This window comes from Lepus europaeus, chromosome 14, assembly GCF_033115175.1.
Source record: "Lepus europaeus isolate LE1 chromosome 14, mLepTim1.pri, whole genome shotgun sequence".
In the NCBI taxonomy this organism is placed as follows: domain Eukaryota; kingdom Metazoa; phylum Chordata; class Mammalia; order Lagomorpha; family Leporidae; genus Lepus; species Lepus europaeus.
Genome location: NC_084840.1, coordinates 73,781,463 through 73,794,040, shown reverse-complemented (window position 1 = coordinate 73,794,040; position 12,578 = coordinate 73,781,463). Strand labels below are relative to the sequence as shown.

At 38.0% G+C, this 12,578-nt stretch overlaps 1 protein-coding gene across 2 annotated transcripts in view; it reads left to right on the top strand.

Moving 5' to 3' along the window:
* TAF3 (TATA-box binding protein associated factor 3) overlaps window positions 1-12,578 on the top strand; it is a 216,488-nt gene that overhangs the window by 52,244 nt on the left and 151,666 nt on the right. The gene's annotated exons all lie outside the window — the stretch shown is intronic.

Genomic DNA, 12,578 nt, shown 5'->3' with positions numbered 1-12,578 from the left:
CTCACTTCAAAAGTCCTTGGCCCTAACCCAGCAAAGGAACCTTACCGGCTTCTCTGATTTTTGCTTCCTCCTTTTTTTCTCTGGAGTCCTCCTCTTGGATGTCACAGCGCTGGCACCCCCACCCCCATCCCTCAAGACTTCACACTCCGGCCTGGCGACTTCCTGCGGGGGCTGCTTTGTTCTTGGTTCTTCCCTGGTTCCCCACCCCCCCCCCCCCCAGTCCTCCATATTTGAGATACTGGAAGAGTGTATGCGGGACACTGCTTTTCTGGAAGTGCAGTCTTTCATTTTATGTAAAACAAATCGGTTTCCTGTACAGTTGGTGAAGTTTTTGTACTGCTTTTAAAGGTTTAATTTCCGCGAATTAGATTTTAGGTAACTGATTTAAATCATTTGTTTTATACGTAAGGAGAGACAAAAGAACATTCTCTGCATTATAGACATATGGAATAGTTTGTTTTTGCTGGAGATGAAAAGTAGTAATGCATTGAGGTCAGTGGCTTGTGAGGCTGTTCTTAAGCTTTATGCACCTTTTAAAAGTTTCCTATCTTAAAGATTTTAAAGTCAAAGTACCTTGAAGTCTTATGTATGATTTCTCATAAATTTCCTGTGACTTTATCAAGTGGTAGAATTTTTACTTCAAGCAAAGGAACTATACTTGTATTAGTAATGATCACTAATCACAATTAATCATGTTATTCACTTATTGCAGTCTGTATGCTTGGCATACATTGTTTTGTTGGTGAAACCAAGGATATTGTTACAGAAATACTTGCTGGCGTAAAGTACTTGTTGGTTAAAAGCAGTAAGTGAATAAGTAAGTTTTCTCTGAATCTAGGTTGATTACAAATACTTATTGCTGTTTTGACATTATGACATTGTATGAGACTGAGAAATAAAGATTCATACATTTAATGAATAAGCTTTTAGTTTCTCTTACTAAGTATGTGAACTTTAGATTAATAAATATTAATTTCCCACCTATTTTTAATATTTGTTCATCATTTAAAATAAACACGGTTTGTCTTTTAGCCAGATGGTATGTAGCTAGAAACCACATTTCTTGAATTCAGTTATTTCAAAATTGTAAATTTAATCGGGGAACTTTTCAAAAGTCAAATTAAATATTGATTTATGTTTAAAGTGACACAACTTGAAATTCATTATTTATATTAACGAAAATTAGCAAAATTTCCATAATTAAAGTTTGTTCTAAGAAAAATTGTCATCTTTTAACCTGCAAAGTTCTACACTTGCCAGTAGAGGGCACTGTTGTCACACGAGAGAGGTGTGATTGCTTTGCTAACTACCCCCGCTCTGCCTTTGCAGTTTGGAAAGTGTTTTTAAAAGCAATGTTTTCTGTGTAATTAAAATCAGTTCCCTGTATAATTAGCAATCGAGCCTTATTCTTTGTGGCAGAGTTGTGGATAGTGTTATTTTTTTTCTTTAAGTCTATGCTTGTCTATAGCCAGTGCCAAAACTGTCATCTATTAAACTATAGAAAGTTGTATTGCTGTTTATCAGTACTAAGCAATACTGTAGATGAAAACATATAAAATTACAGTATGTTTCATTTAGGTGCTCTGAGCAAATTATTCAATAGGGACCGTTTAACATTCTTGGTTCTATCTTGAAAAATAGTGGAGTTAATGTGCTGTAGTAATAATATTTTGTGTTCAGGTGCCCTGAATAATAATAGAGGACAACTCATTCTTGCAGGGTTTTTTAAAATGTATCTGCATAGTGTCCTGCTTACCACTGATCTACTTAGGCAATTCCCTATATAATCCTTTTTTTCTGGCTTTAAAATCAAACAGTGTTGATACAGATATCAGACTACTAAGACAATGAATATTAGTGCACAATTAAAGTTATCCCTCTCTTTCTCTCTTAAAAGAACATAAACGGTATGTAAAATGACATTCAGTGTGCATTTGGCTACCTTGGCAATTGTTTGGGGGCAGGGAGGTTAGAGAGAATCCAAGCCTGGATTTTAAGTTGTCAGTATGTAATTTATGAAGTTCTAATTTATCCACAAATCCCAGAGTCTCCATAAGTAGTTTAAATACAAACAGAAATCTTATTCAAAACCAAATTATAAATTATTTGCTTTATAATTTTTTGGAATTTAAAATTTTAAAATAGTGTGTTTGAAATTAATTTCCATGCTTTCATATTTGTAAAAGGCAAGTATGAGAATAAAGAATCTTAATAGTTTGTTTTAATTTTTAGTAGGTGGCCGTGTGAAATTAGAGAATTAGCATTTTCCTCAAGTTTGTTTTTTAATTTTATGAAATACTCTATGTCCACTGACCAATTTTTTTTTTTTTTTTTCTCAAAACAGGCTTTTATTTTAAAAGGTGGAAAAAGGCTGGCATTGGCTTACTTTATATATGGCAGACTTAGGAAAGCACAATAGATAATTTAACTTAACATTTACTTAGCTGTTTACTTTGACAATAAAAATGTAGGGGTAAAATTTGAAAGATGACTAAGATCGATGAGGGAAGCTATCACAGAAGTTTAAGAAAAACATTTAGATACAACTTCTGTGCATTAGTCATTGTACGTGTAGTTTTTAGGCTGTTTTAGTCACTTGAAATAAGGTCTGAACTGAAAATATAAATGCACCTTAGGAAAGCTTTCTGTCATTTTTTCCCCTAAGTTTCTTTGATGGCACCCAAAGGAAGACATTCTAATGTTTTCCCTCTTCCTTGTATGTATTTGTGCCATGCTCCTTGTGCCTTAAGGTGCATCTTAAGACCGATGGGGCCAGGTGTTTTGAAGAGCCAGGCAAAAAACAGAAGAATATTAGGAGGCTGTCTAGTTTCTTGATTAAAAATGTTAGGTGGATTAGAGAAAATAGCTTGATGCCATTTGTCTCTAGTTGCATAGCTGTTATTTTTCCATCTTTAAGAAAAACAAGTTTTCATTTTATTGAAGCATTTGTATTGAGTACTTACAGCCCTTGTATCATCTTGGTCATGATTATCTGTTTCCCCCCACAGGGGCCATCACAGGGTTTAGTCTAGGCTGTTTGTATTCAGCAAGGTCGAGATAAGTTTTATCTCTGTAGATAAGTCAAGTGCGGCTAGGATCGATAGGTAATAGTAAAATGCGCTGAAAATATGATTGCCAAGCTCATAATGAATTTTTAAAGCTGTGAGCTTGTCAAGTAAAGTATACATCTTACTGTTTTTATTTCTTTGAATGGAGCTTAAGAGTGCAGTTAATTTTATAGACATTTTAAGAGTGAAGAAATTTAGGAACAGATTAAAGTCACATTTTTGGCAATCATTAATTGTTCTATATTTAAACCTATACTAACAAAGTTGTAGGCGCTAATTATTTTTAAAGAAATGAAGTGAACATTAGAAGACATTTATATATTAAAAATGTAACCTGAGTTTACTTGTTAACATACTTATTTGTTGAAGTTTGAGCGTGTGTGTATGAGCATGTGTGTGTGTCTCTTACCCACGGGCTTTCCTGTAGAAATCAGATTTCAGCTTCCTCAGTTGGGGAATGTTGGTGGAAAAAAAGACTTCTTATTTTTAACAGGAGATGATGGTGAGTATTTCGTGACTTTAGATTTCTGTTCTAACCTAAATATGTAAATAAGCTCTATAGGGTTCAAGACAAGAAAGATTTTAAATGTTTTCTTGTTTTTTCCCTTTTGTACTCAGATTAATATTTTTATGGCTTATATTTCATGAATATATATAAAAATATGGACTCTGAAAGTGTATGTTTTGTCTTAGTTTTTGGGTTAATTTTTTGTGGAGAATATGACCACAACATGAGAAAAAATGGAGATTGAATCTTTTTTCTTTCTAGATGCAGACTCCATGAGAAAGGGTTCTCTAACAAATTAACTATAAAAGCCATGTAACTGTTCAGAACACATAAACTAAAGAAATTATGCAGTGAACTCAAGTCGTATTCCTTCGTCAAGACTATTAAAAAGAAAGCCTTTCTAGACACCATAACTGTATATCTTGGATTTTTGCTGTGTCTATTTCATTTTTAACTTCTCAGTTCGCTCAGATGTGCTCTTTCCCTTGGTATTCAAACAGTACAGGTTCTGCTTGTTGTAATGAAGTTCTCTGCTCTTGGCTGCGATCCGGAGTGCAGAGAGAAAGCAGCGTCCGTGCTGATGTCAGACGTTATTGCTGTGACAGTCAGTAGTGTACTCTGTTGCTGTCATAGTTGGTCCTCCTTGTGATTTGCTTTCTCTCTTTATCCACACTTCATAGATTGTTTATTTACTTAACCATTTAAATTGAAGGTAATATAGACATCTGGCACTATTTCTGGAAATTGTAACCGTTTTCTTTGAAAATTCCTCTAAATGATGATCTTTGAGCCTTGTGTTTATTAATCTTTATAATATGGGTCTACATTTCCCCCTACTTAGCCATTTCTCTTTCTGGCTGAAGACTGACAATCTTTCTCCAACATTAGTTCGATTTATTTTACTGCCGGATTAGATGGATTGGGCCATGAGAAAGAGAAAACCAAAAGGTCTGAGAGAAAGTGTGCAAAGCTCCGGTGAAAACAGCCGCTGTTCTTCTAGAGCGAGCAGGCATGAAGAGTGGGGCTGGCCCGCTGTGGCAAAGTGACGTGAAAGAGAAGTTGACTGTCTCTTTTCAAAAGTTATCTTTGTGTGGCCGGCCTAATGCATTATTAAGAAAATTAGAGCTTTAAACATAGAACAATGGTCCTTTTAAAACATATCTAGTTTGGTGAATTTACCCCCCAAAGTCCCTGGTGTCTAATTACTCCAAAAAGAAAAGAAAAAGCAGAAATCTTTATCTCCCAATGAAAAGTACATTGCAAAAATGGCAAATTTTCACTTCTTTTCATGGAGAACATTTTAATTCTGCTTTAATCAGAAAGGCAATAAATAAAAGAAGCAAATTAAAAAACAATGCTTCTTTTTTTTGTCTTCATAGGACTAATTTTACTGACAAAAAATAATCAAGCTTGAAGCAAGTGATAGTAATCTCATATTAACTATTAAACTTTTACAAGTGGATTTGCAAAAAAGTTTGTTTTCCTTTCTACTACTTATTTTTCTTTTCTGTATAATAAAGAGACACTTAATGACCAAAAGAAAGAATTTTATGTGTAAGTAAATTAGTTTATGCAGTGCTCTTTCCTTTTCTTTGTTCCTGATTAGTCGTAACATAACAAGCACTAATGAAAAGAAAGGGGACGCAATTATTTAGGGTTGATTTCCTAAAATAATGTAAAGTGTGTGTGTTTTTTTTTTTTAAATAAGATGAGTTATTTCTGAAAACAATAGATTCATGAATAGATTCATCCCCATATTTCAGACTGTGGACCTGGTTTTCTCTGAATTTAATTAGGAGTTCGTTTTTTGAATGAAATGGGCCACATGCAGGTATTTTAAAGTACAGATGGTTTTCTCTAAGTTTCTCTATTGGTTTTTATGAGATTTAAATGTGAAGAACAACTTACTGCCCTAGCGGCTACTGCAATACTGCCACTACCACTGAGATGATTGAGTAGCAGAGAGAGAGGAGGGACAAGACAGTCTTACGTATTCACGTGTGTGAGCGCTGTGTACGGATCATGGCTGTTGTGTCATCACATTTTGTGTGTTTAATCAGCTTATTTGAAAATGCAGATATATTGCCCTAAAAGTTGCAAGACTTCCTTGATTTAATTATCTGCATCTTTGGAGCATAGCCCAGAATTATTATTCCTACTGAAATCTTCTATGTCTTAAGTTTTCTTTCATCTGTTTAAAGTATTTTTTTCTCCTACCCAAATAGATTATTTAAACTTTGCAAAGTGCATGATTTTTCCTTCAGTTTTTTTTTTCCTTACTAGAAGTAGGACAGTGCTAAACCTATCACTTTTACTTTGATTTGCTTCCTTTATCTTTAGCAAATCTAAATAAAACTGTCATCCTGATTTTCAAATCTCTTAAACTTCTTTTTCCCAAATCGCCCACTTTCCTGTCTGCCCACTGTGTTTTGTTTTGTCTTTTTTTATGGAGATTCTACATCTGACTTTTTGTTTTATTATTACGGTCCTTTCTTGGGTTTTTAAAATACTTTTACTTTTTATTCTCTTTTTTGTAACCACAAATTTAGTTGAGTGTCTTAAAAAGGGAGAAAATTGCCAATTTCTGTAAATCTCATAAATCCAAGAGTGATCAATATTGATTCTTTGAGTTTTAAAAAAGATACCTGAATTTGTCACTTTAGGAATCAGCATTAGGGATAGAACTGATGGGTGTAAAGGTGTGGCTTCCCAGGAGTTTTTTGCTGCTTTCTTTTATATTTGAATGTATTTAATATAATTAATTTCTCCGTATTTTAGAAGGTTTGAGTAAAATAAGTAGGCACATTTCTTAGCCTAGAGTTGTTGGTGAACACTAAAAAAAGAAAGTTGGAATTTCTTACTCAGTTCTCTAAGACTCATAGAGTAAAATTTCTGTAAAAAGTAGTTGTTTGATTACACCTGTAGATATTTGTAATGTGAATGAGAATATAATGAAAATATGACAGAATGCAAGTACTCCTTTAATAAACAATATAAACGCTTGCCCTTTATCATTCTTCTCTTCCAGTTTAGGGATTCCAATGATGTGACTATTTCTGAAATTATGACCGTCCTCTTCAAAAATTGGGCCACAGAGGCCCATAGTAATGAAGTGACTTCACTTAGGTCTTGAAAGCTAGTCGGTGGCATAGAGATAAACAGAATAAGGTTCCTTGGTTCTTACACCTTTGTTTTTTTTTTTTTTTAATCACATGATCAATTACGTGTGTGTAATTTTGAGAAGAGACTAGTGAGAGAAGTAGTGTCTATACAGTAATGGCAGTTTAAATGTAAGATACACTGGAGCTAATGTTTCTGTAACTGTACATGGTGTCCTTTGAGTAGACCCTTATTGTACTTTCCCAGTAGGCATTTATTCAGTGAACATTTATGAAGACATACCAGGTAGAAAATGATAGCTCGCAGATAGTTTGCATCTTGCCTTCCCATGCTATTATCCTGAAAGTGATGTTTGGAAGAATATAAGATGCTTACTCATATCGATATACCTAGAAACAGATCCTGAGGCCTAAAGCTTGTACAATTTTTGGAAACCTTTTTGAAAGAAAGTAATATGAGGACAAATACAGGAGTAGGCACTTGGTGCAGCAGGTGCCACTTTGGATACCTGAGTCCCATATTAGAGTGCCTGGGTTCACGCTCCTCTGCTTCCCAATCAGCTTCCCAAGAATGCACACCCTGAGAGGCAGCATGTCTGAGACCCTGGCTGATATCCTGGCTCCTGGCTCAGCCTGGCCCAACTCCAGCTGTTGGAGACATTTTGTGAGTGAACCAGTGGGTGGAAGATCTGCGTCTCTGTTTCTCTGCCTTTCAAATAGAATGAAAATAAACAAATCAGTGAGTTTTTTTTTAAAAGATAGCAAATACAAAAGCAGCTGTAAAGGCCTATCAGCAGTAGAATGGATAAATGTAAATAATAATTTTTTTGAAAGGCAGAAACAGAAAAAACAGAGAGATCCTTCATCTTCTGATTCAGTGCTCAAATGTCCACAACAGCCATGGCTGGGCCATGCCGAAAAAAGGAGCCCAAAAGCCAGTCTGGATCTCCCACATGAGTGCAGGAACTGGACCAGAATCTACTGCACACAGCCTGAAAAAACAGGAAACTGCATTTTGTGCTTCTGCAGCCAGGAAAATCACCAATAACTTTGTTTTATAAGTTGATTGGTTTCTATACTTGCTATTTCTGTAAGTTTACAAGTGTGTTTTGGAATGAATAAGGAAGTAGTGGATTCATGTACAGTTATTGATTGGGTATAAGTGGTATAGGTTTACAGCTGTAAGCCAAGCACATTTGACTTACCTGCAGATTTTGGTCAGTACAGCTATTTGGTCCTTAAAAAGAATGTGTTAATAGGGACTGGCATTGTGATCCAGAGGGTTAGTCACTGGTTATGAAGCCAGCATCCCATATGAGCACCAGTTTGAGTCCCAGCTGCTCCACTTCTGATCTAGTTCCCTATTAATATGCCTTGGAAAACAGCAAAGGATGGCCCAAGTGCTTGGGCTCCTGCCACCCACCTTGAATACCCAGATGGATTTCTAGGCTCCCAGCTTCAGCCTGGCCCAGTACCAGCTGTTGAGGCCATTTGGGGAGTGAACCAGTAGATCAAAGATTATCTCTCGCTCTCTGTTTATTCCTCTAACTCTGCCTTTCAAATAAATGAACCTTATTGAAAAAATAGGTTGGTTACTTAAACCTAAAGGAGGGGGATGGATGTTGTGGCAAAGCAGATTAATCCATTGCTTGGGCCACCCACCCAAGTTGAGGTCATGGCTACTCTTTTTCATTTTTTAGTTAATTAATTTATTTGAAAGGCAGAGTTACAGAGGCAGAGGCAGAGAGAGAGAGAGGTCTTCCACCTGCTGGTTCACTCCCCAAATGGAAGCAACGGCTGGAGCTGAGTTCATCCAAAGCCAGGAGCCTGGAGCTTCTTCCAGGTCTCCCACACAGGTACAGGGGACCAAGGATTTGGGCCATCTTCTACTGTTTTCCCAGGCCATAGCAGAGAGCTGGATTGGAAGTGGAACAGCCAGGACTTGAACTGGCACCCATATGGGATGCCAGCTACACCACAGCGCTGGCCCCAATTTGATGGTAATTTAGCTTGCTTCAAACAGTGTCTGCCGGTTTCTCCACTGTCAAGTTATTATTTTCTTCTTTATACTGTTAACTATTTTGGGAGGAATACTTTGAGACTATGTAAATTTTCTATTTCTCATCACATTTTACCTACTAGCTTTAGCATCCATTGATGATTTTTAATTGTGTCAGTTATTACTAATAGTGGATGGTAAAATTTTAATTCCATCCTACTGAATGTATTAGTTGGCATTCTACTTTAAAGATTTTTCCCTTCTTTCCCACTAACTTATCACATATTGAGTCTATCAGTGTACACCTTTTTTTTTTTTTTTTGGTAAGTTTACTCTCATCTACTTGAAAAGTTTAGCAGCAGAAAAGAGACAGAAAGGGAGGTCTTCCAGTTGTTGTTTCATTCCCCAGTTGCCTTCAATTGCCAGGGCTGGGTCAGGCCACAGCCAGGAGCCCAGAATGCCATCCAGGTCTCCCACATGGGTGGCAGGGGCCTGAAGCACTTGAGCTATTGTCTGCTGCCTCCAGAATGCATCAATAGAAAGCTGGATGACAAACAGAACGCCAGTGTTCCATGCAGCAGCTTAGTCTGCTGCACCACAGTGCCACTCCAGAAGTAGATGAAGACTTGAACTACTGCGATGGGATATAGGGTGCTGGTGTGATAAATGGCATCTTCAGTGCTGTACCTCAGGCTTGGCTTTTTAAGCAATGTGCATACTCTGGTGCTGCTGTTATTTATGTGGGGGCTTAAGTTGTCCTTTATTTGGCCCAAGGTTGCCCCTCAGGCTCTCTCCTATGTCCTTTGGGAATGCCGTCATTGTTCTTTGAGCTCTTCCTTACATTCTAGCCCAAAATGATGATACAGGCTCCCCCATGTACTTCCCAACTGTGGCCCTGGAATCAGACATTTTTATTTATTTGAGAGACAGGACAGATGGAAGCCGTCACGAACTGGTTTACTTCCCAAATGCTTGCAATGGCTGGACTAAGGCAGCTGCATCAAAAGGGAACTGGAATCAGGAGGCTGAGCCAGGGACTGAATCCCAAGTGCTCTGGTGTGGGACATGGGTGTCTTAATTACTAGGCTAAACACTCACTCCTGAAAGTATGAGTTTGTGCTGATAATTCCAGTTCTGATTGCTAACCCAGATCAATGCATCAAGTTTAGTGGGTTTTTGTGTTTGTTTTTCTGTTTTTTTTTTTTTTTTTTTTTTTTTTTAAGATCTGTTTATTTGAAAGGTAGAACTACAGGGAGAGCAAAAAAGAGAGAGGGAGAGAAGGGGGAGAGAGGGAGAGAGGGGTCTTCCATCTGGAGGCCCACTCCCCAAATGGTTGCAGTAGCTAGGACTGGACTAGGCCAAAGCCAGGAGCCAGGAGCTTTCTTGTGGCCTCCCACATGGGTACAGGAGCCCAAGCACTTGGGCCATCCTCTGCTGCTTTCCCAGGTGCACTAGCAGGAGCTGGATAGGAAGTAGAGCAGCCAAGACTGCAACCTGCAACCAAATGGGTTGCTGGTGCTGCAGTCTGCAGTTTAACCTGCTACACGGCAATGTCAGTCCTGAGGTCAGTTTTTGTGATCCACAGATTTTTTTTTTAATCTTTCATTTGTGAGTATATAGTTGAAATTTAAAATTTACTTGGAGAGACTGATGGGAAGGAAGGAAATAAGGTGGAATTACTGTTTAATCAGTATAGAATTTCTGTTTAGACTGATGAAAAATTTTGAAAATAGATAATGGTAATGGTTATATATCATTGTGAATACAATCAATGACACTGAATTGCATACTGTAAAAAATTTATATAGCAAATTTTGTGGCCAGCGTTGTGATACAGAAGGTGAAGTTACCACCTACAATGCCTACATCCCATCTGGGTGGCAGTTCAAGTTCCACCTGCTATGCTTCCAATCCTGCTCCCTGCTAGTGCACCTGGGAAGGCAGTGAAAGATGACCCAAGTGTTTGGGCCCCTGCCACCCACACGTGAGACCCGGATGAATCTCCTGATTCCTGGCTTTGGCCTGGCCCTTGTGGACATCTGGGGAGTGAACCAGCAGATGGAAGATTGATCTCTGTTTTTCTCTCTGTGTAACTCTGCATTTCAAATAAATAAATAAATCTTTAAAAAATAAATAGCACATTTTATGTTTAATAGATTTTACAATAACACGTGAAATTTACTTGGCTTACTTTATTTCCTCTCACTTCAAATATAGTTAGGGTATTCATTTGAAATATGGTTAATCCATTTGTTTCCATTTGTATTAACTTTTAGGATTTTTTCCTACCCTGGTTGAGTTCTCAAACATCAGAAATATACGAAAAAGATGTATCTGAAGAGGCATCTGTCATGTCCTCGTTTTACCTACCTTGTTGCCCCTCCCCCATCCTTTCCTGCTGCTCCCAGGTTATTTCTGTAGACGACCAATCTCATTGCTTTCTGCTTTATTCTTCTCATCTCTTTGAGATTTGTTTTCCCCTTTACTCTGTATTTGACTGTGTTTCTAAAACAGGTAGTTCTTCTTGTGCCTTATTCCTTCCCACACTGTCTTCACTCTCATCCAAATAGTCTTCCCTCTTTGCAAGGACAAACATGCACATATTCTCTCCTAATAGCAGATACCTTCCTACACCCCCACCTTTTCTCGAAATGGAGGCTCTAGAGCTGAACACTCTTCCTAGATACTTACCTTCACATTGTTATTTCTGATTACTTATTGTCAGAGTTGTAAGCTTGAAATAACCCATTTAGGTCAAGTCTTCCCTGTGTCAATATATTTAAATTAGTTGGCCACATTAGCTATAACCAGCTGTTCGCTGATCTTTGTAAAACATCAGTGTATTTATTTGAGAGGGAGAGAGGGGGACAGATTGAGAGCACCCATCTGTTGGTTCACTTCCCCAAATGCACACAACAGCAGGGGTGGACCAGGCTTAATCTGAGAGCTGGGAACTCAATCCAGGTTTCACATATGTGTGACAGGGACCCAACTATTTGAGCCATCCCCTGCTACCTGCCAAGGTATGCATTACCAGGAAGCTAGAATCGATAATAGAAACAGGACTTGAACCCAGGCACTCTGTTATAGGATGGGGACATCCCAGACAGAATTCTTAACCTCCATTGCAAACACCTGCCCATTCTTCCTAATCTGGTTTTTGTGGTGTTTTTTGTTTGTTTGTTTGTTTTTTGTTTTGTTTTTTGACAGGCAGAGTGGATAGTGAGAGAGAGAAACAGAAAGAAAGGTCTTCCTTTTTGCCGTTGGTTCACCCTCCAATGGCTGCCGCAGCTGGCGCATCTCGCTGATCCGAAGCCAGGAGCCAGGTGCTTCTCCTGGTCTCCCATGCGGGTGCAGGGCCCAAGGACTTGGGCCATCCTCCACTGCACTCCCGGGCCACAGCAGAGAGCTGGCCTGGAAGAGGGGCAACCGGGATAGAATCCGGTGCCCCAACTGGGACTAGAACCCAGTGTGCCGGCGCCGCAAGGCGGAGGATTAGCCTGTTAAGCCACGGCGGCAGCCCATTCTTCCTAATCTTGTACAAAGTGTTTCCTTCCCTTCTAAAGCAGTGGCATAACCTGAATCCCTCTGTCCCTCTGCTGTGGCTTTTTATTTTCTTCTTCCTACTTCTTTACTTTATTACAATCCTTCCATTTTCCCCTTTACTTTTTAAAAATTCTAAACATAAAGCTATTTCTTTACTCACAATGTATAATAATCAAAGTAAAGTGTGGGCGTTGCATTCATAGACATGGTTTAAAAATTGTGGCTTTGCTACTTCAAGGCTATATGATGTTCTTTTTCTCTGTGAACTTCCTTATAAGTAAAACAAGGGTAATATTAATAATAAAATTTAATTGGAAAAATTAAATGTGATAACATAT